Source organism: Gracilinanus agilis, chromosome 1 (genome assembly GCF_016433145.1).
Source record: "Gracilinanus agilis isolate LMUSP501 chromosome 1, AgileGrace, whole genome shotgun sequence".
Taxonomy (NCBI): domain Eukaryota; kingdom Metazoa; phylum Chordata; class Mammalia; order Didelphimorphia; family Didelphidae; genus Gracilinanus; species Gracilinanus agilis.
Window position 1 is genome coordinate 331,678,605 of NC_058130.1, and position 20,242 is coordinate 331,698,846.

The 20,242-nt window shown below is 39.2% G+C and overlaps 1 protein-coding gene across 1 annotated transcript in view; it reads right to left on the reverse strand.

Moving 5' to 3' along the window:
- ATG10 (autophagy related 10) overlaps positions 1-11,259 on the reverse strand; it is a 339,677-nt gene extending 328,418 nt beyond the window's left edge. The window contains exon 1 of the mRNA XM_044662921.1: positions 11,127-11,259. The gene's annotated coding sequence lies outside the window, so the exon portion shown is untranslated. The remainder of the gene's footprint in view (positions 1-11,126) is intronic.
- Positions 11,260-20,242: the final 8,983 nt, after the last annotated feature.

Sequence of the window (20,242 nt, forward strand, 5' to 3'; positions counted from 1 at the left end):
CCTAGACTCTGGAGCCTATGTTCTTTCCATTCTAACATTATTGCCTAATCTATATTGGAAATTCTGCCAAAAAAAATGAGTATTTTTTTAGGTCTCACTTATTTTTACTTTTTTGCCAATTTATTTTCTTTTCTTTATTTTAACCTATCTTCTCCATAAATTGTTATTTTATCATTTGATCAATATTATGACATGACCTATCTTTGGTCCCAATGTATTATTACTTTTATAATAACATCACAGACAAGATAATGCTATTTTGAAAGCATTGTTTTTCCAAAAGCAATCATCAGTTGGTGCTAATCGGTTTATACCTTCTTACATAGTTTTTCTCTCTATCCTTCCCCAGTGGCTAGTTTTGGGGTGCTTTCTGTAGCCATTGAATAATATTTACATAGCATTTTAATTTTCAAAGCATTTCCATATTCATTCTTTTGTCTGATATCATTAAGGTAGACATAACAGCTATTATTTCCATTTTTAAAATAAGGCAATTGAAACTCAGAAATAAAGTGAACTTATCAAAAAACAGATGAGACAGAATGCAAACTTCCAACTCTGAAGAATCTAATGCTCTTTCCACTAACATCAAACTCACTACTCAGCTTCTCTTTGCTTTACAAGAGTTTTCTGGAGTACTTTTCTAAAGTCGAAGAACTCAACTAAAATAGGTATCATATGTAAAATGCTTATCATAGTGCATTTGAAGTCCCTAACAAAATTCTGCCTCATGGAGAAAATGGTACCTAAGCCAAGCCCTGAAGGAAGAATATTTCAACAGGTAGAAATATAGGGAGAATCCTCTTCCTGACAGAGAACGATTTAAGGAAAATGCAGAAGCAAGAGGGGGAAAGGGTATCAGAGAATATGAACAGTCCCTGTTTTGTAGGAGCATAGAGTTATGTGAGAATAGTATGGAATAAGGCTGTAAATGTGGCTTGGAACCAGATTTTGGACAACCTTAAATGCTGAACATAGGAACCTAGAAACTATTCCATAGGCAACAGAAAAGAGACCAGAAGTCTTATTGGCCAAGAGGCAATAGGTCAGGAAAGAGGTAATAAGGGCCTGAGTTACAGTGATGACAATGAGTAGAAGAAAGATTAAATGTAAGAAGAATCAAGAGGATTTAAAAAGTGTTTAAATATGGAGAACCAAAAATGGAAGAAGAATGCAAAGTCTCAAAGGCATTACTTTAAAAAGAAAAGGGGAAATTAAAAGAGTCAGGATATTATTTTTGTTGTTCTTCTATTTGCAGGCCATGTGGCATCTACTGTGGAGAAACTATGAACTATCCCCAACAACTGCCAACTAACTGCCACCTAAAGGGCAGACAAGGCAACCTGTGGGATAGAGAGGAGGCAACAAGTGCCAAGCAAGTTAAATCATCAATCTATGTCAACTACTACCTTCCCTCAAACCCCAGTGGTGATAGTGTGTGACTCTGAACCCAAAAGCCTTAAGAATGGGAGTGAGCCAAGTTCATTGGCACTGCCTAAAATCTAGGGGTCCCCTGCAATCATTGAGAGGAACAATCACTAAAATAAAAACTAAATGGGTGCCTTTTGGTTGAAGAATGGTTGAACAAATTATTGTGTAAGATTTTAATGGAAATACAATGTGTATTTATAAATTATGAAAGTGGGAACAGCAAGGTGGCTCAATAAATTGAGAGCCAGGCCTAGAGACAGAAAGTCCTGGGTTCAAATCTGTCCTCAGACACTTACTAGCTGTGTGATTCTGGGCAAGTAACTTAATTAACTCCCATTACCAAACTCTAATGGCTCTTCTGCCTTGGAACCAATACAGAGTATTGATTATAAGACAGGAGGTAAATGTTTAAAAAAAAAAGAAAGAAAGAAAGAAATGATGAAAGGGGTAGTTTTAGAGAAACCTAGAAAGACTAATGAAATGATACAGAGTAAATTGAGCAGAATCATAACAATTTATATAACAATAATATTGTAAAAACAAATAACTTGTTTTTCACAATAATCACAATCACAAATAACTTTTGGATTCATAGTCACAGGCTATCTGCACTAGGGTTTTAGGGATGTTGTAACTGACATTGGGTGATGACATGACTTGCTTGGCACTTGTTGACTCCTCTCTATCACTCAAGGTGCCTTGGCTGCCCTAGAGGTGGCAGTTAGTTGGCAACTGTAAAAACAAATAACAAAAAGAGAAATTGGATTTTTATAACTAAAAAAAATAAAAATAAAATAAAATAGGAAAAGTAGGAAGAGTCTAGGTCTTTAGAAGCAATAAGTATCAAGAAGGAACTGATGTTTGATTCTACAGATAACTGGGAAGGGAGTAACATAGTCAGACCTGTGCTTTAGAAAAATCACTTTAGCAGCTGAGTCAAGGATGGATGGGGGTGAGGAGATATTTGGTGCAGAGAGACGGTAAAAATCACAATAGAGGGGGCAGCTGGGTAGCTCAGTGGATTGAGAGCCAGACCTAGAGACGGGAGGTCCTAGGTTCAAATCCAGCCTCAGACACTTCCCAGCTGTGTGACCTTGGGCAAGTCACTTGACCCCCATTGCCCACCCTTACCACTCTTCTACCAAGGAGCCAATACACAGAAGTTAAGGGTTTAAAAACAAAACAAAACAAACAAAAAAAAAACCCACAATAGACTCAAGACATCATGAAGACCTGAACTAGGATTATTGCTGTGTGAGTAGAAAGACAGTAATAAGTAGAAGAGATGGTAAGAAAGTAGAACCACAAAATTTGGCAACAGATGGGATATGTGGGGTGAACAGAGATTGAGAGGTCAAGGATAACATTGAGGTTTCAAGTCTGGGTACCTGGGAGGGTAATGAAGCCCTCAACAGTAATAAGAAAGTTCAGGAAAAAAAGACAGTTAACGGGGAATAGAGGAAAGATGAATTTTGTCTTGGACAGGTTGAATTTGTGACCCTCTGGGATATTCATTTTGAGATACATAAAAGGTAGTTGGTGATGAGTGACTATAGTTCAAGAGAAAGGCTAAGGCTAAATATAAAAATCATCTACACAAAGATGATCACTGTGCTCATAGGAACTGATGTGATCACCAAGAGAAACTGTAATGGAGAGAGAAAAAATGGTCCAAGACCTTCCAGGGTTAACTAGAAATGACATAGGGGAAGAATGCTCCCATTAGTAAGAATCAGATTCAGAATAGAATGAATACCATTGTTTAGGTTCTTACATCCTTTGAAGGTGTTTCATGGAGTAATATGCTTTCAGGAAACTCAGGCCAGGATGGATGGAAAAGTCTCAAGAACAAAATTCTGGCAACACAAAAGGAAACAATTCCAATAAGGATAAAAGAAATCAAATGTTTCTATAAAGACTGATATTGATTCACAAGGAACTTGCCAATCAACTTAGATTTTTTTCTAAAAAGAAGTATAAAGAATATTGTAAGCAAGGTCAAATAGGTGACCTGAGAATGAATGAGTATGGCACAGTAAAAACAGCATCAGGAACAATAAAGCTCAAAATGAGTTGAGATGAAGGAAGTTAGGCACAACTTGTGGGGGAGAGGGGATATTAGTTATAATGAAAGGAGGACCAAAGAACAGGACCTTTACATGGAGTGGATAGGATGATGATAATTAACAACAGAGAAAAAAAAGAATAGCTCAATTCTTATCTTGTTTCTGTTTTCTCTAAAAAGGAGGATAACCTTTATCCTGGAAACAGCAGAATAAAAGTGACTAACAGAACTGACACCCAAGTAAGGAGAAAGTAAGAGATGAATTCAAATCACCTGGCCCAGAGAGGAACTATATTCTCAGGTCTTAAAAATAAATGGCTGCTAAGACATCATCAATGAAATTTGAAAGATCATGGAAAATAGGAATTATAACAAAATTGGAGAAGGGAAAATAGTTCAATTTTTAATTTTCTTTTTTAAATAATAATATTTTATTAAAATTTTTAATTCCAAATTCTCTCCTTCCTTTTGCATTTGGTCTATTTTGCCTTTAAAAAGAATTCTTTTCTTCAGTTCAGAATTCAGAAATTTTTTGCCTCTTTTACCACTAGCAAATTCTATTTTTAAAGGTATTTTTTCTGTATTTTGTACCTCTTTTTGCCAACTTCTTAATTCTCATAACTTTCTTGCATCACACATATCTTTTCCCAAATTTTCATCTATCACTCATCTCTTTAACTCTTCCACAAATTCTTCTTCAGCTTGGATCTAATTAGCATTTTTCTTTAAGGCTTTTACCTAGCTATTTTCATGCTATTGTCTTCTTCTGTATTTATTTCTTGGTTTTCCCTGCCACTATAGTAGCTTTTCATAGTCAAATTAATTTTCTAATGTTTGCTCATTTTTTCAGCCTTTTTCTTGACTTTGAACTTTATGTTCAAGTCGGGATCTGCTCACCTGGTGGTAAGAAGGTGCTATTCCATGCTTCAGGCTTTCTCAAGCTGCTGTTTTTAGAGCTGGTTCTAGGAATCTGCTTACTTTTAGTGATTTGTTTGGTGTGATCCTAGCAGAGGTATAGTCGCTGCTCTCCTGATCTGCTCTCTGGTCTTTACCAAGGAAATATCCATGGTCTCCTGCAGTTACATTCATTCCACTTTGTTTTGGAACCATAACCAGGGCTCCTGCTCCCTTGTGACTGACCACCAGTTCTATTTTCTGCTCTAGAACTCTGACCAAGAACTGCATATAGGCAATAGAATTCCCAATCAGTGCCAGTTACATCTGGCACCAGCAGTCTCCTGTAATCTCTTTTTTGAGCAATTGGTCGAGCAAAGCCCATCTCTGGGTTGAGAGCTCCCTAAGCTGTTGCTACTGCTGCTGCTCTCCTCTTGTGGCTGCTGCATGTATGGACTCTACACAGACCTCCACCTTGGTGCTATAGACTTTATACTTTTTTTTTTAATTTTTTAATTTTTATTTAGAATATTTTTCCATGGTTACATGATTCTTAATCCCCTCTTCCCCACTCTCTCCTCCCACTCCCAAAGCTGACAAGCAAATCCACTGGATTATACATGTGTCATTGTTCAAAACATATTTCTATGTTATTCATATTTGCAGTAGAGTGATCTTTTTTTTTTTTAAACCCTTGTACTTTGGTGTATTGTCTCACAGGTGGAAGATTGGTAAGGGTGGGCAATGGGGGTCAAGTGACTTGCCCAGGGTCACACAGCTGGGAAGTGGCTGAGGGCGGGTTTGAACCTAGGACCTCCTGTCTCTAGGCCTGACTCTCACTCCACTGAGCTACCCAGTTGTCCCTTAGAGTGATCTTTTAACATCAAAACCCTAATCACATCCCTACTGCACTATGTAGTCAATCATATATTTTTCTAATGCATTTCTGTTCCCACAGTTCTTTCTCTGGATGTGGATAGCATTCTTTCTTATAAATTCCTCTGGATTGTCCTGGATCATTGCATTGCTGCTAGTAGAAAAGTCTGTTACATTCGATTGTGCCTCAGTGTATCAGTCTCTGTGTACAATGTTCTCCTGGTTCTGCTCCTTTCACTCTGCATCAATTCCTGAAGGTCATTCCAGTTCACATGGAATTCCTCCATTTCCTTATTCTTTTCAACACAATAATATTTCATCACCAACATATATCACAATTTATTCAGCCATTCCCCAATCAATGGACACCCCCTCATTTTCCAATTTTTTGCCACCACAAAGAGCACAGTTCTAAATATTTTTGTACAAGTCATTTTTCTTATTATCTCTTTGGGGTACAAATCCAGCAATGGTTTGGCTAGGTTCAACTTTTTCTTAAAAGAACAAGAAAAGATAGGCAAACCACCATATAGGCCAATGAATTTAATTGATTCCTGGGGAAATCCTAGAATGGATCATTAAAGAGATGAATAGTGAATAACTAAATAGAGTCTGTGATTACAAAGAGTCATCACAGCTTCAAGGGAATAGGTCCTTAAAGCTTGATTTGCTGAAAATGATCAGAGGGTCTGAGTGATCCAAAAGCTCAATATGTTAACAATGTAATGAAATATCCCAAAAAGTTCAGGCTACCTGACAATGCACTGAAAGATAGTCCACTATACTCCAGCCTTATCAAACTTATTTTGAATATTGTGTTCAGTTCTGAGTGCCATAATTTAAGAAGGACTTTGATAGAGTGGGAAAGTGCCCAGACGAGGGCAACTATGATAGTAAATAAAAACAGTGATTCCTTGTCATATACAGATTGATTGAAAGAATGAGGCATGACAAATACTATTCTCAGAAGATGGTAGGGTACAGCCAAGGATCCAGTTGAATTCTCCCAATCTTCACCTCCAAACAACTTAAAAATAACACTTCTAATAAAATTTTGGAGTGGAAGAGGCAACAAAAGGTCAAAGGGAGACATTTTTCCTGCCTAACATAATTTAGGAGGTCCACAGTATTGATCTAAGAAACCAAGATGGGTGCAGGAGCACAAGTGGCAGGCCTTAGAGGCTGCTGTGAGAGAAGTAGCCGCAGCAGAACCAGTTTCAGAAGTTCTCAGTCTTAAGAGACAAATGCTCAGAAAGAGATTAGAAGGGAACCGTGGCTAACAATGGGTGCAGCTGGTATGGATGGGCAATTCTATTGCCCCTAAGAACTTCTGGTTCAGTTCCAGGGCAAAGAGAAGTACTTGTGAATGATCATGGGGGTCAGAGGCTTTGGTCACAGTTCTAGGACCAAGAGGAACAATAGTACTTGCAGCTGCAAGGGAACAGAGACCCTTCATGGGTAAAGACCAGAGTACAGACCAGGAGAGCAGTAACCACACCTCTCCAGGATAACATCACCTTGGAAAAACCAAAAACCCACAGATTCCCCAGAACTAGCTCTCAAAACAGCAGCACACAAAAAAACAAAAACTTGGCACAGAGTAGAGCCCAACTTTAACATAAAGTTCAAAGTGAAAAAATTAACTGGGAAAATAAGGAAACAAAAAGCTACTATAGTGGAAGAGAAGACCAAGACAACAATGAAAAATGGCTAAAACCAAAGTCTCAATGAAAAAAATACTAACTGGATCCAAAGCCAGCAAGAATGCCTATAAGTTTAAAAAAAGAGACTAGAGTAGTTGAGGAAAAATGGGGAAAGAAATGAGTAATCAAAGAAAATTATGAAAAGAGAATTTACAATTTGGTAAAAGAGGCACCAAAAAACACTGTAGAAAGTAACACCTCAAAAAAACAGAATTGGCCTAAAAGAGGCACAAAAATTCACTGAAGAACTGGCAAACAGAACAAAATCTTGCTGAAGAAAATAATGCCTAAAAAATCAGAATTGGCTAAGTGGAAGCTTATGATTCCATGAGATTTCAAGAAACGATAAAACAAAATCAGAAGAATAAAAAAAGAAAAAAGAAAATGTGAAATATCTCATGGAAAAAACAACTGACCTAGAAAATAGATCAAAAGATTTAAGAATTATCTGGCTACTTGAAAGCCATGATAAAAAAAGTTAAAACAACAACAACAAAAAGATCCTATACATCATATTTCAAGACATTATAAAGGAAAACTGTACTAATATCTTAGATCCAGAGGGTAAATTCTAAATCAAAAGAATCTACCTCCTGAAAGAGATCCCAAAATAACAACTTCCAAAAATATATTAGCCCAATTCCAGAGTTCCAGGTCAAGGAGAAAATATAAGTAGCTAGAAAGAAACATTTCAAATATTGTGGAACCAATGTCAGGATCACACAAGATTTCAAGGATTCCACATTAAAGGAGCAGAGAACACAGAATAAAAGATTCTGGAAATCAAAGGAGCCAGGAATTATAATCAAGAATAACCTACACAGCAAAAGGAGTATAATCCTTCAGGGGAAAAACATATTTAATAGAGTATTTGGACTTTCAAGTATTCCTGATGAAAAAACCAGAAATGAATAGGAAATCTAATGAAGCTTCAATAGAAGATAAAAAGGTAAATATGAAATCATAATCATAAGGGTCTCAATAAAGTTAAACTGTTTACATTCCTACATGGGAAGATGATACATTATTTGGGCATTCAGAAGGAATCTTCATAGAGAGCATAAATGAGTTAAATGGATGGGATGATCTCCCCCCCTTAAAAAATGTACAGGTCAGGAAAATGGATGCATTTGGGAAAGGGGGAAGAGAGAGATAAAATAAGGGAAATTTTCTCACCTAAAAAAAAGCATGTAAAGAAAAGCCTTTATGGTAAAAGGGAAAATGGGGTAGGAAGACAATGCTTGAACCTTATTTCACTGGAATTGATTCAAAGAGGTAAGAGCACACATACAAAAACACAAACACACACATATACACACTCACCAGGCTAAAGAATTCATTCTTAATGAGGAAATGGGAAGGGGATAAGAAAAAGGGGAAGGATGGTAAAAATTGAGGATGGATTAAGGGAGGCAGTAGTAAGAAGTAAAACAGACTTTTGAGGAGGTACAGGATACAAAGAAAGAAGTATAAATGAAAGAAAATAGGATGGAGGGAAATATATAGTTAGAAATCATAACTGTGAATAGGAAATGGGATAAGCTAGTTCATAAAATGGAAGCAGAAAACAGAATGGATTAGAACACAAAAAGAAAAATATTGGGTACAAGAGGAATGCTTTGAAACAGAAACACACACAGAGTTAAAATAAAGGAGCAAAACCTATCATATGGTAGTAGAAGCTATGATCTCAGAAAAAGCTAAAAGAGACCTAATTAAAAAAGAAAATCAGGGAAACTACCATTTCTGAAAAAAGGTACCATAGGCATCAAAGTAATATCAAAGCATTTTATAGCAAATTTCTCTGATAAAGGCTTCATTTCCCAAATGTATAAGGAAATATATGAAATATATAATATATAAAAATAAGAGTTATTCCCTGATTGACAAATGGTCAGAGAATAAACAGGCAGTTTTCAGGAAAAAAATCAAAGCTATAATAATATGAAAAAATAATCTAAATCATGATTTAAAAAAAATAAAAAACCCTCACCTTCTGTCTTAGAATGGATAGAATAGTAAGTGATATTCAACTAGAATTAAGTGACTTGCTCAAGGTCACATAGCTAGGAAGTGTCCACCAAGCAACCTCTAAATCACTACTAATTACAGAAAGGGAAATTAAAACAACTCTGAGGTAGCACCTCATAACTATCAGAAATTACAAATGTTGGAGGAGATGAAGGAAAATAGATACATTAATGAGCTGCTGGTGGTATAGTGAACTAATCCAATCATTCTGGAAAACAATTTAGAACTATGCCCAAAAGGCTATAACTATACACTTTGATGCAGGAATAGCATTTCTAAGTCTAGATTCCAAAAGAGATCAAAGAAAAGAAAAAGGGCCTACATGTACAAAAAAAATTTATAGCAGCTCTTTTGATGATGGTAAAGCATTGGAAACTGAAGGGATGTTTGTTAATTGGGAATGGCTGAACAACTGGTGGTATATGATTATGATGAAATACTATTATGCTATTAAAAAATGGCAAGGGGGTGGTTTCAGAAAAACATGGGAAGATAAACATTAACTGATGCAAACTTTGAAGTACAAATTAAGAAATAATTTTCTTGCTTTTTTTGAGACATGGCTAATATGGAAACATTTTGCATGACTTCACATGTGCAACTGCTATATTGCTTGCCTTCTCAGCAGCAGAGCATGGGGTGTGAGGGAGAGAACTTGGAACGCAATATTAAAAAAAAAGAATGTTTACAAGAAATAGCATTTTTAATTTAAGAAAAAAGAAATAGGCATGTTTTGTTTGGAAGAAAAGAGGATGTGCTGAAACTGAAAAGTTCTGTTGTATGGAGGAAGTATTAGATTTAATTTTGTTTGGCCTAGGATACCAGAACAAAGAGCTATGGATAAAGTTGCAAAAAGGCAACTTTGGGCTTAATGTCAGGGAAAATTTCCTGATAATTAAAGTTGTCCAAAAATGGAGTCGGCTGCCTCAAAAGGTGATGAGTTCTCTGCCTTAGGAGATTTTCAAGCAAAGCTAAAAAACTGCTTGTCGTGTATGGTTTGGACCAGATGGCTCTCAAATTTTGTTAAATTACCTGATCTCCAGGTAATTTCTATTATAAAATGGCTAGATGACCTCAGAAGATCCTTACCAAGCCAAATGAGTTTCTTCTATGCCATAAATTTTACCACTACCTTACTGTGGTGCTTAGGAATACAAACACATTATACTACTATGTTAATCTCTATAATGTATATATAATCTGTACATGGAGCTTCTGTTCCTTTGCAAAGATGCTTAAACTTGGGGCTTTCATCTCAAATTATAGCCAACAAAATTTTCTGTTAACACATTTCCCTTATCAGGTTTTAACAGTCATGAATAGGCAGGCTATTTTGCCAGGAAACTTTAATGTTTCAGTTATTTGATATGACAGATTCTCTTGTCCCATTTTGCCATGTATAGTTTCATGTAACTTACACTTCTACATGGTAATATTTCAGTAAATTTAAGTGGCACATTTTTATCAAGTAATCTGAGATCCAATTTAAACGTGTTATTTGAAGTAAAAGAAAAAAAGTCAGCTCCAAACTAACAACCCCAAAAGGCCTGCTAACATAGCAAAACTTTCAGCTCCATGTCCTCATCCTACCTTAAACATGGAAAAAAAAAAAAAAAAAAACACCTCACTACACTAAAATGTTTTACTTAAATAGCAAATCTCAGCACAACCATTACCCTCTAAAGGAGACTTTGATCCCTCTCACTTTCTGAGGCCTCGCTCTCCAAACTATCTGGAGAGCAACCAAGTGCACACCTGGGTCTCGCTTCACAAAAGAGGAAGCTCTCTGAGGACAGTGGCTGTCCTCCCTGTTTCTCAGTACTCCTAGCACTTCGGACAGTGCCTGACCCACGGGAAGTGCTGGGATGGATCTCCGCCAGAGGGCTGCAGTTGCACGAGCCCGAGGGGCGGGAGTGGAGGGGTAGCCCCAAAAGCTCGGTATCCTCCACTCTTCCGTTCTACTTCCACCCCCAGACCGGACTCAGTCCCGATAGACGACTAAGAGCTGGCAAAAGACCGCCCCCTTGGGCCTCCCCTCCCCTCCCCCTCTTCCTTCCGGAGGCCTCCAGGGACTCCAGACGACTGACGAATGGGGTGGACTGTGGGACGGATAGGTGGATACTCACTCCGCTCCGCTCTGCCCCTCGCACCGTCGCCGAGACGGACGGTGGGCACGGAGGCGGGGCGTGCCAGGGAACGGGCGGCTCGGCCACCGTCCCTGTCCAGCCCGTGGGGCAGAGGCTTCCCCTAAATGAGAGAAGGAAGGTCGCAGGAACCGCGGGATAGAAAGGAGGCGGGGCTCGGAGGCCCCGCCTCCTCACGACAGCTTGAGACCTCTGGAGGCTCCTCCTCCCTTCCCCTGCCCACACGCCGCTGCCGCCCATCAGCGTGGGCAGGCGGATGCGGAGGAGGCTGACGTAGATCTCCAGTGCGGAAGAAGGGCGGGACGACCTTCCCTCCCCGGTGACGTAATCCGCCTCCAGAGCCAACTGGGTCCCCGAGTTCTCCTCTTCTCTCTACCCGGCCCTACCCCCACCCTCCCGTGTATTTAAAAAAAAAAAAAAAAGTGGGGGAGGGAGCACCCTAAAGCCATCAGGTTTTGGGTGGGGAAGTAAAGCCCTGGCGACTCTAGCTGGGGAATTGGAAAGGCAATTCCTTGGTTGAGTTATTGTGCATGCAAATTATGCACATACATAGAGAAGCAACAACTTTACAATTCTTGAAAACAAAAGGCTTGTAGGATTGGAGGAAAGTGATGGGCAACACAATCCACCTACAGGAAAGGGCAGGCGATGCAAAGAGCAGCTAAGCATCTACCCCCCACCCCACCCACTCTCCCACTACCAAGTCCCACAAGCTCAACATACCTCATATATATAACGTGGGCTACACAATTATGGGAAGAGTTGGGGGAAGGGTGGAGAAAACCTAAGGAGGGAAGGAGTTAAGAGTTAGGGGGTAATAACTACCATATATATGGTTTCCTCAGAAAAATCCAACAAGATCTGAAACAAATAAGAATTGCTATTGGAGAAAAAAGAAAAAGGTGGATGTTAGAGAACAAAGATAAATGTAGGAAGAATGAAGTAGTGGCTGGAAGAAGACTGAAACACTTGAGGATGAGACAGCAGACATCTGAGGGAGAACTATGGCGTCTGCTGCTGGCAAGACATCAGAATCTTATTAATATGAAAAGGAACAGGTGGATGCAGAAAATGAAATGGAGGAAGGATGACCTGCCTTTAAAACTACATAGTAAAGAGTTGCATGACTGACAGTTGCTTAACTATCTTCTTCAGCTTTAGAAAGGCTGCTACTTCACTTCATGAGCTTTTCCATTGCAAAGAAAATTTCAAAATGCTTTTAACATATAAAATTTTGGTGGATTCTAATAAAATGCCCTATTACCAAAATTAACTCATTTTGAGGCTGGGGGGCTATTGCCATTATATTTAATGGCCCCTAAGGTTTACTTGATTCCCTCTTTTTTAGCTTTAGGGAGTTTATTTTAGATGAAAAGTTCTGAGTTCAGTCACAATCCCTTTGAGCCCCCATTTAAGAAAATTCCTAATATTTAGACAAAGGTTGGGCTCTCTGCTGTTAAATGAAAAAAACACAAAACCATTAAATAGTCAGAAAAATCACTTTTTAATTAAGGAGAAGGGGTGAGTGCTTAATTAGACCTCCTCACAAATCCTCAAAGTCTCCAGACTCTGGCTGCTCTGGTCACTGACTCCTGGGAGTGCCACTGTGCTAGAGGGAAACTTCAAAGGACAAAAGAATTTGGGGGACTTATCCATGTTGATACTGCCTAACTTTATATTTCTACCTATGCCTAGTTAACCTTTGACTTCTTTTTGTCTTAAATGATGTCAACATGGAATCTAGAAACCCCAAACTTGTAGGCTAGTAAGATCTGATGAACCCGAAGTTTTAGGACTAGCTTGTAAGTTGGAGACCCCAAAGTTTGTATTTGTTCCAGTGAAAATCCACCCTGAAGGTGTTATAGGGGTTCACAGCCTGCTTGAGTTAAGGGGTACAGGGTCCCTGCCATCGCAGCACAATGCCCTTGCCAAAGGGAATCTCAGGATAGCTCTTCCAGACTGAATAATGGACCCTAAGGTAAAGACAATCCCTGTCAGGTGGGGCCAAGCCCAAGTCAAGTGACTCTCCTGGTCTCCAGAAGCCTCTCCCACTGTATGACACCCACCTTTTGAGGATCTAACTATGGACCTTCAGCCTCTGCCACCTAGAGCGCTAAAGAGTCACATCCAGGGATGAAGTTGGAGAAAGAATTGACCTTTTCCTGAGGTCTCCCTTCATCCTGGGTGTTCTGCTTGGAGATTGCTGAAGAGCCAATGACTTTCTTTGATATCTCCCTACCTTGCCACAATTCAGTCCTCCTATTGTTCCTCAACTGATTCTGGAATAGCTTCTTCCTTTTATACAAATTCTTAGGGCTATTGCCTAGTCTCTCACTCAGTGACTGATAAACTCAGGGAGGTGAATAAGCCCAGTTTACACTCAATTCTCATTTTTGGTTCAATCAAAAAGTGAACTTACCTAGTCAACTGGGTTTTTGGAAATCCCAAGTTTACCCCATCCCCTGAAAACTCACCCCGAGAGAAGTCTGGTTCAGACTGAACAATAGACCTTAAAGTATTTAATGACCCCAGTTTACATAGGACTAGTGGACCTAGCCAAATGTTAAGTATACATTTTTTTTTGTCTTAATACTTTTTCCCATTGTATTAAAGACCTCTCCCAAGTAACCCAGCCTTTAGCTGGACACTTTTTTTTGTATTCATTGTAGCCTCTCCCTGATAATCCTGTCTTGGACTTCTTGGTTCCTTCTAATCATGGAAAAGTCAATCAATCATACTTCCCTGTCCTTAGTTCCCCAAAAAGTATATAAGATCCCTGTCGTTAGTTCCCCAAAATGTATATTATTCTTTGGAGAATCATCTTGAATGGTGATTCTCACAGAGATACTGTTCTCAGAGGGCCAGACCCCTTGGCTTTGTGTGGTTTTTAGGTCCTTGACTCTGTGTAGTGGCCAAATATTGAACATTATCTTGTTCATGATTAAAGATTTGGTTTTGCTGACTACTTTAGTAATTCTGTGTTTTTCCAAGTTAACATTAACAAAGGTAATTACTTTTAACCACTGAAATAATCAATAGAGTCCTCACCCTTATTCTGACAACCTAGTAAGTTATAATCAATGGTATTATCCCATATATTCACAGTCAAAGAAATTCAGATATTCATAGGTTAAATGACTCAAAGATCACACAACTAGTTAATGCTGGAACAAGAACCAGGCCCTAGGTCTGCTAACTCCCAGTTTAGTTTTCTTTTTTCTCCACTAGGCTGCCATTAAAGAAATCTATCATTAGAGATATCTGGAGGTATTTTAATGCTCAATAATTCACCCATTAAACGAGAAGAAACTAAAAGAAATGAGTAACACAAAAGAAGGTCAAACCTCACTTCTAAACAAAAAATAGTTATTAGTGCTCAAAGAAAAGATATTAAGATTACAACAGGTAGTTTAAACTTAGAAACTCTAAAGCAGTAATTGCAAGTATTGTACAACTAATGTTTACCCATCATTTCTACATATTCTGATAGCAATGGCTATTGAATGTCCAATAATTCAATGCAAAGCTATTAAGCTTGGAGCTGAAAAGGGATGATTACAGTATATGCTATCATAATGGCAAAGCCAGGCTGCCAAAACCACCAGAACATACACAACAATTAAGGGAAAGCATTTAATAGATTGCAAGAACATTTTTAAAATGCTATAAAATGAATCTAACAAAATCTGGCCACTACTTTTGCCTCATTCAGAACAAATATCAGGTCTTTTCCAATAAGGAGTTCTTGCTTCTGGAAATGCTCATCACCTCAATAAAATTATTTTAATCACAACCATTGATATCATTCACCCAAAGGAAAAAACATTCAAAATTATGTTTACTAAATGACTATTTATTAGAACAGGTACTTTAAAAATATCTACTAACTAAATACAAAATTTCTGTTATCCTTTCTAGCCTCCCATTCTTTTTGTCTTTCTCCTTCCTTTCCTGTTTACTCCTTTTCTTCATCCTCCCTATACATTTCTTTCCCTACAGGGAAAGAATCCAATTCATCTTTATGTCTAACTCATATTGACTAAAAGTGTGAGAAGTTGGAATGCTATTTATTTGGGTTCGATAAGAGAACTGTTGTTATAAGGGAGCAAATGGTGAACCCCTGGGTTCGGGAAGGAAACCATTCTCAAGAATGAGAGGACTCCAAACTTAGCTTAAAAGTAAAATGAAAGATTTATTAGTAAGATAGGATCAATAGCCAGCAAGACAGCATGAGTGGAACAACCATGGGAGGCTGCTCCCAAGTACCCCAGTTCTGGCCCTTCTGTATCCTTTCCCGTGGTGTGCACATGACTCTTTGCACTCAAGCAATCAGTGGGTACAGGGTCTGTCTGAGACCCTCAAGGCTTAGACTGTCCAGTTGCATTCCAGAGGTGTATTTCTTTGTCTATCTCAACTTAAAGGAATTCCAAGGACAATGGTCCTTGCCTCAAGAGTCACAAGGGCAGTAAGGGGGAAGGGAATTCCCCTGTTCATAGCCTACCTGAGTTAAAGGGTACATGGTCTCTGCCATCTCTGCACAATGCCCATGTCACTCTGCACAATGCCCATGTCAACCCATCTTTCCTTAAATGCTATTCTAGTCCCAGCACTAAATTGGCTAACTCAGTAACCTGACCTCTGGGTGACACAGTATAATGATCTAGCTGAATTTGGAAGACCCAAAGACCACGGGTTGCTAAGAAGCAAAAACTGGAAAGCAATATAAAGGGATGTGCAGTTAGTAAAAGATGTTGCCTAAATCAATCAAAGTGTCCCTAAATATGAACGGATGGACACAATTCTGGGTACCAGTATAGTATGCATACATGATGTCCATATTTTTTCAAAAAATATTGTTGGATCTGTTAAAGAGCAAAAATAAAGCTCACTATATCCTAGAAGCTTTTTTAAAAAATCACATTCCAAGAAAGAGCAAAAACTATTGGTATGGCCCATCAAGAACAACATATCTTAGGTATGATTTCTTCATCCCACTCAGCAGGCCAACACTTTAGCATAGATTCTGTCAACTGGGAAAAACACAGAACTATTAAATAGTCTGAAAAAACACTATTTAATCAGGATAGGGATAAATCCAATATTTGGCCCTTTACTTAGTCTCTGGCACCACAACTCTTAAAGGTCTACATCCTGGACTCTGGGGACATTATACCTGGGAGTGATGCTGCTTTGGATGACAACTACAAGGAGCCATTGAATTTGGGAAGCTTAAATACCTTTCTAGGGGAACATGGGAACTAAGGATGAGAGGGATAATTGATTGACTTTACAATGGTAACAAAGGAAAATGAGGAGTCCTAGACAGGAATAAGTGAGGGGCTGATGCTTTACAATGGACACAAAAGGGAAAGACCCAGCCTGGGCTGGGCCACCTCAGTAAAGGACTTTGGCCAAAGAGGAGAAACCATTGGGACAAAAGAGATACTAAACATCTCCACCTAAACTACTTTAAGGTCTATTGTTAGTCTGAGACTAGTGAAGCTGGACTTTCCCTCAGGGAGGAACTCATATGTGACAGGGTCAAACCTGGGGCTTTTACCTTTAAGCTAAGTAAACTGAGGGTCACTAAATCTTTCTAGGCTACAATTTTGGGGGCTTCTAGATTCCAGTTGACAGTTCTCATCACCTTTTCTTGCCTGGGCTATGCCAACAGCCTCCTAATTTGACCATTCATTTGGCATTCAGTCTCTTTAATCCATCTACCATATAGCTGCCAGAACAATCTTTTTAAATGCATAAATCTGACATAAAGGACAAATCTGACCAAATCACTCCTTTCCTCGAAAAGCTCCAGGGGATCCCTATTACCTTTAGAATTAAATGGAAAACACTAAATTTAGCATTTAAAGCCTTGGAAAAATCTGAAGTTTTGCCAACCTGTACCAACTTATTGTTTTTTATGTTCCTTCAAAGGATCAGATAATATTTGTAAGGCATTTAGTATAATGCCTGGTACATAGTAGGCACTATATATACTATCTTCCCCTTTCCTGCACTCTGTTGTTATGGTTGTTCGGTCCTGTCCCACTCTTCCTTCATGACCCCATTTGGGATTTTCTTGGCAAAGATAACTGGAATTTTGGCATTTCCTTCTTCAGCTCATTTTACAGGGGAGGAAACTGAGGCAAACAGGGTTAAGTGACTTGCCCAGGGTCACACACAGCTAGTAAGTGTTTGAGATCAGGTTTGAACTCAAGAAGATGAATCTTTCTGACTCCAGACTTGGTGCTCTATCCATTGTGCCACCTAGCTACCTCATGCACTCTTCACTCAGGACAAACTGTCCTCCCTGCTATTTCTGGAAATCACCCATCTCTGTGTCTTTGCATAACTTGGACTTTGTGCTTGGAATGAAATCTCTCTTTAATTCTGCCTCTTAGAATCAACCTCTAGCTTCTTACAAGGCTCAGCCCATCTGCCACCTCCTATGAGAAATCTTCCTGATGTTCTTGGTTGTTTGTGCTCTCCTTCCTCAAATGACCAAGGATATACTCAACAGTTTGTATGTAGTCTCCCCTCTCATTCACTAAAATGTAAATTCCTTATAAGGATGAGGGCTGCTTTTGTCTCCTCTGCATAGAGCATAGTATTTTGTACCTAATGGATGCTTAGTAAATTCTTTTTTTTTTTTTAAACCCTTACCTTCTGTCTTGGGGTCAATACTGTGTGTATCTTGGGGTCAATACTGTGTATTGGCTCCAAGCCAGAAGAGTGGTAAGAGTAGGCAAAGGGGGTCAAGTGACTTGCCCAAGGTCACACAGCTGGGAAGCATCTGAGGCCAGATTTGAACCTAGGACCTCCCATCTCTAGGCCTGGCTCTCAATCCACTGAGCTACCCAGCTGCCCCCTTTTAGTAAATTCTTGTTGGATTGCATTTCTTAAAAAAAATTACCTTCTATTTTAGTATCAATTCCAAACCAGAAGAACAGCAAAGACTACGTAATTGGGGTTAAGTGACTTGCCTAGGGTCAACAAGCTAGAAAGGCTAGATTTGTAGATTGGATATTAAGGACATGAAATCCATTAATCACATGGAAGTTTAAATTCAAATAGCCTATTAGAAAATAATAATGGTTAGCATACATACCTATGTACATATATGCACCAATAGACATACACACATACTTTTGAGGTTTGCAAAATACTTTGTTATCTCATTTGGTCCTCACAACCCTATAAGGTAAGATGTTCAATTATCCCTACTGAGGAAACAGAAGAGAGAGGTTAAATAATGTGCCCAGAATTATACCGCAGATAAGTGTCTGAACCAGGATTCAAACTCAGTTTAAACCTTGACTCCAAGTCCAACTCTCTATTTACTGTGCCACTTACCTGTCACAAAATTTTCCTCAAACTTTTAGAAATGCCATTATGGATAGAGGTCTCCTATAATATAGTATCTAAGGGGCATTCCAGTACTATAGAATGGCCCTCCTAAAGAACCATCCAAGGATCAGAAAGCTCTGTGGGTCCACAACTCATGAGCCTCTATCAATGTGTTTATCTTTAGTGGTCAACCAGGGGACATGATTAGTTAAAAAGCAAAGGCATTTAGTGGTTAAAAAAAAAAAACTTAACAGAGCATATAAATATAAACATTTATAAATCTACATTGTAAATAAATTTGTAGTATAAATCTATAAATCTAGGCAATACTTTACTAAAATTTACACAATATCCAAGGGAGGAATAGACAAATGGAAGAGACATACCTGAAGGGGCCCATGCGGTCAGAGACCAAGTACTTAGGCAACTTGCTGATCCGCAGCATGTGGATGGGTCGTCCACATTAGCTCTTGGTAAACATTCCTTAAACGTTTTCATTGAGGAAAATTAATATTATTCTGTATTATTTAATAATTGGTATTACTTTCTTGTTGACGTGGAATCTAGAGACCCCAAACTCATGGCTTAGTGAGATCTGATGAACCCCAACTTTTAGAAATAGTTTGTAGGCTGGAGACCCCCAAAGCTTTGCTTCCCTGTTCCTGGGAGAATCCACCCTGAAGGGAATCTCAGGCTAGCAGTTGCAGACTGAATAAAGGACCCTAGAGTAAATGCTAAAAGTCTTAGGTAGTCTTCCCCATGGTATAAAAGACCCAGGCCCTGGAAGACACACCTGGGCAGGGACCATCCTTTAGTATCCATAGTAAGCAGCCCCTTCCCTTACACCCTAGCCTCTAGCTATGATTCCTTTCCCAAGCTTGATTGTAAATCCCATCCTTACCAGTATAATGTCAATCATCTTTCCCAGCCCCTGGATCTTCCCAAATGGTATATAAGTTCCCCAATTTCCTTTGTTCCTTGGAGTGGTTGTTAGGGTCCGTTTTCCAGGAGCCCACCCAACAAACACCGCAATACACAAGGAGGTCTGTTTAATAAGCTGGTGCACCAGGGAAGGCTATAAAGTAGCGTTCCCCCAGGGCGCCACCAGCAGGGTTCTTTTAAAGTAACTGGAATGGGGGAAGGGATAGGAGTTGGAATCTTGGTGGGCTTAATCAGTCTCCAGGACTTATCTCAACATTGTCCCAGGTTGTTCTTATCTCGACATCCTCTCAGGAAAGTTCTTATCCAGACTATCAGTATGTCCTAAACCATTGGGAAACCACCAGAGGTCCTGACCAGCCCTTTGGTCTAGATAAAGTTAATACTGGAAACCTTCCTTCTTCATTCCCCACTTCTTTTGATTTAGGGGGACCTGTGGGCATAGATATCCTCTGTGCCTGGGAGGGGTTGATACTGTTGTTGTAAAGCGAGGACTTGGATAGTATTAAGACGTTCTTTTATAAAATGGACTAGGTGATTAAGGATGCAGGGTCCCAGGAGGTGAGCCAAGGGGAAGCGTGAAACATCCGAGCGTACCAGGGTTGTTGGTGGTCTCTTTCCCGGGCTCGCTGTTCTAGCCCGGCTCTGAGCTTGGCGAGGGAGTCTCGGATGACTCCGGAGTGGTTAACATAAAAACAGTATTCTTCCCCTAGGGCGGCGCATAGACCCCCCTCTTTAAGGAAAAGGAGGTCCAGGCCTCGGCGATTCTGGAGGGCAAGCTCGGCTAGGGAAGCATGGGATTTTTCAAGGAA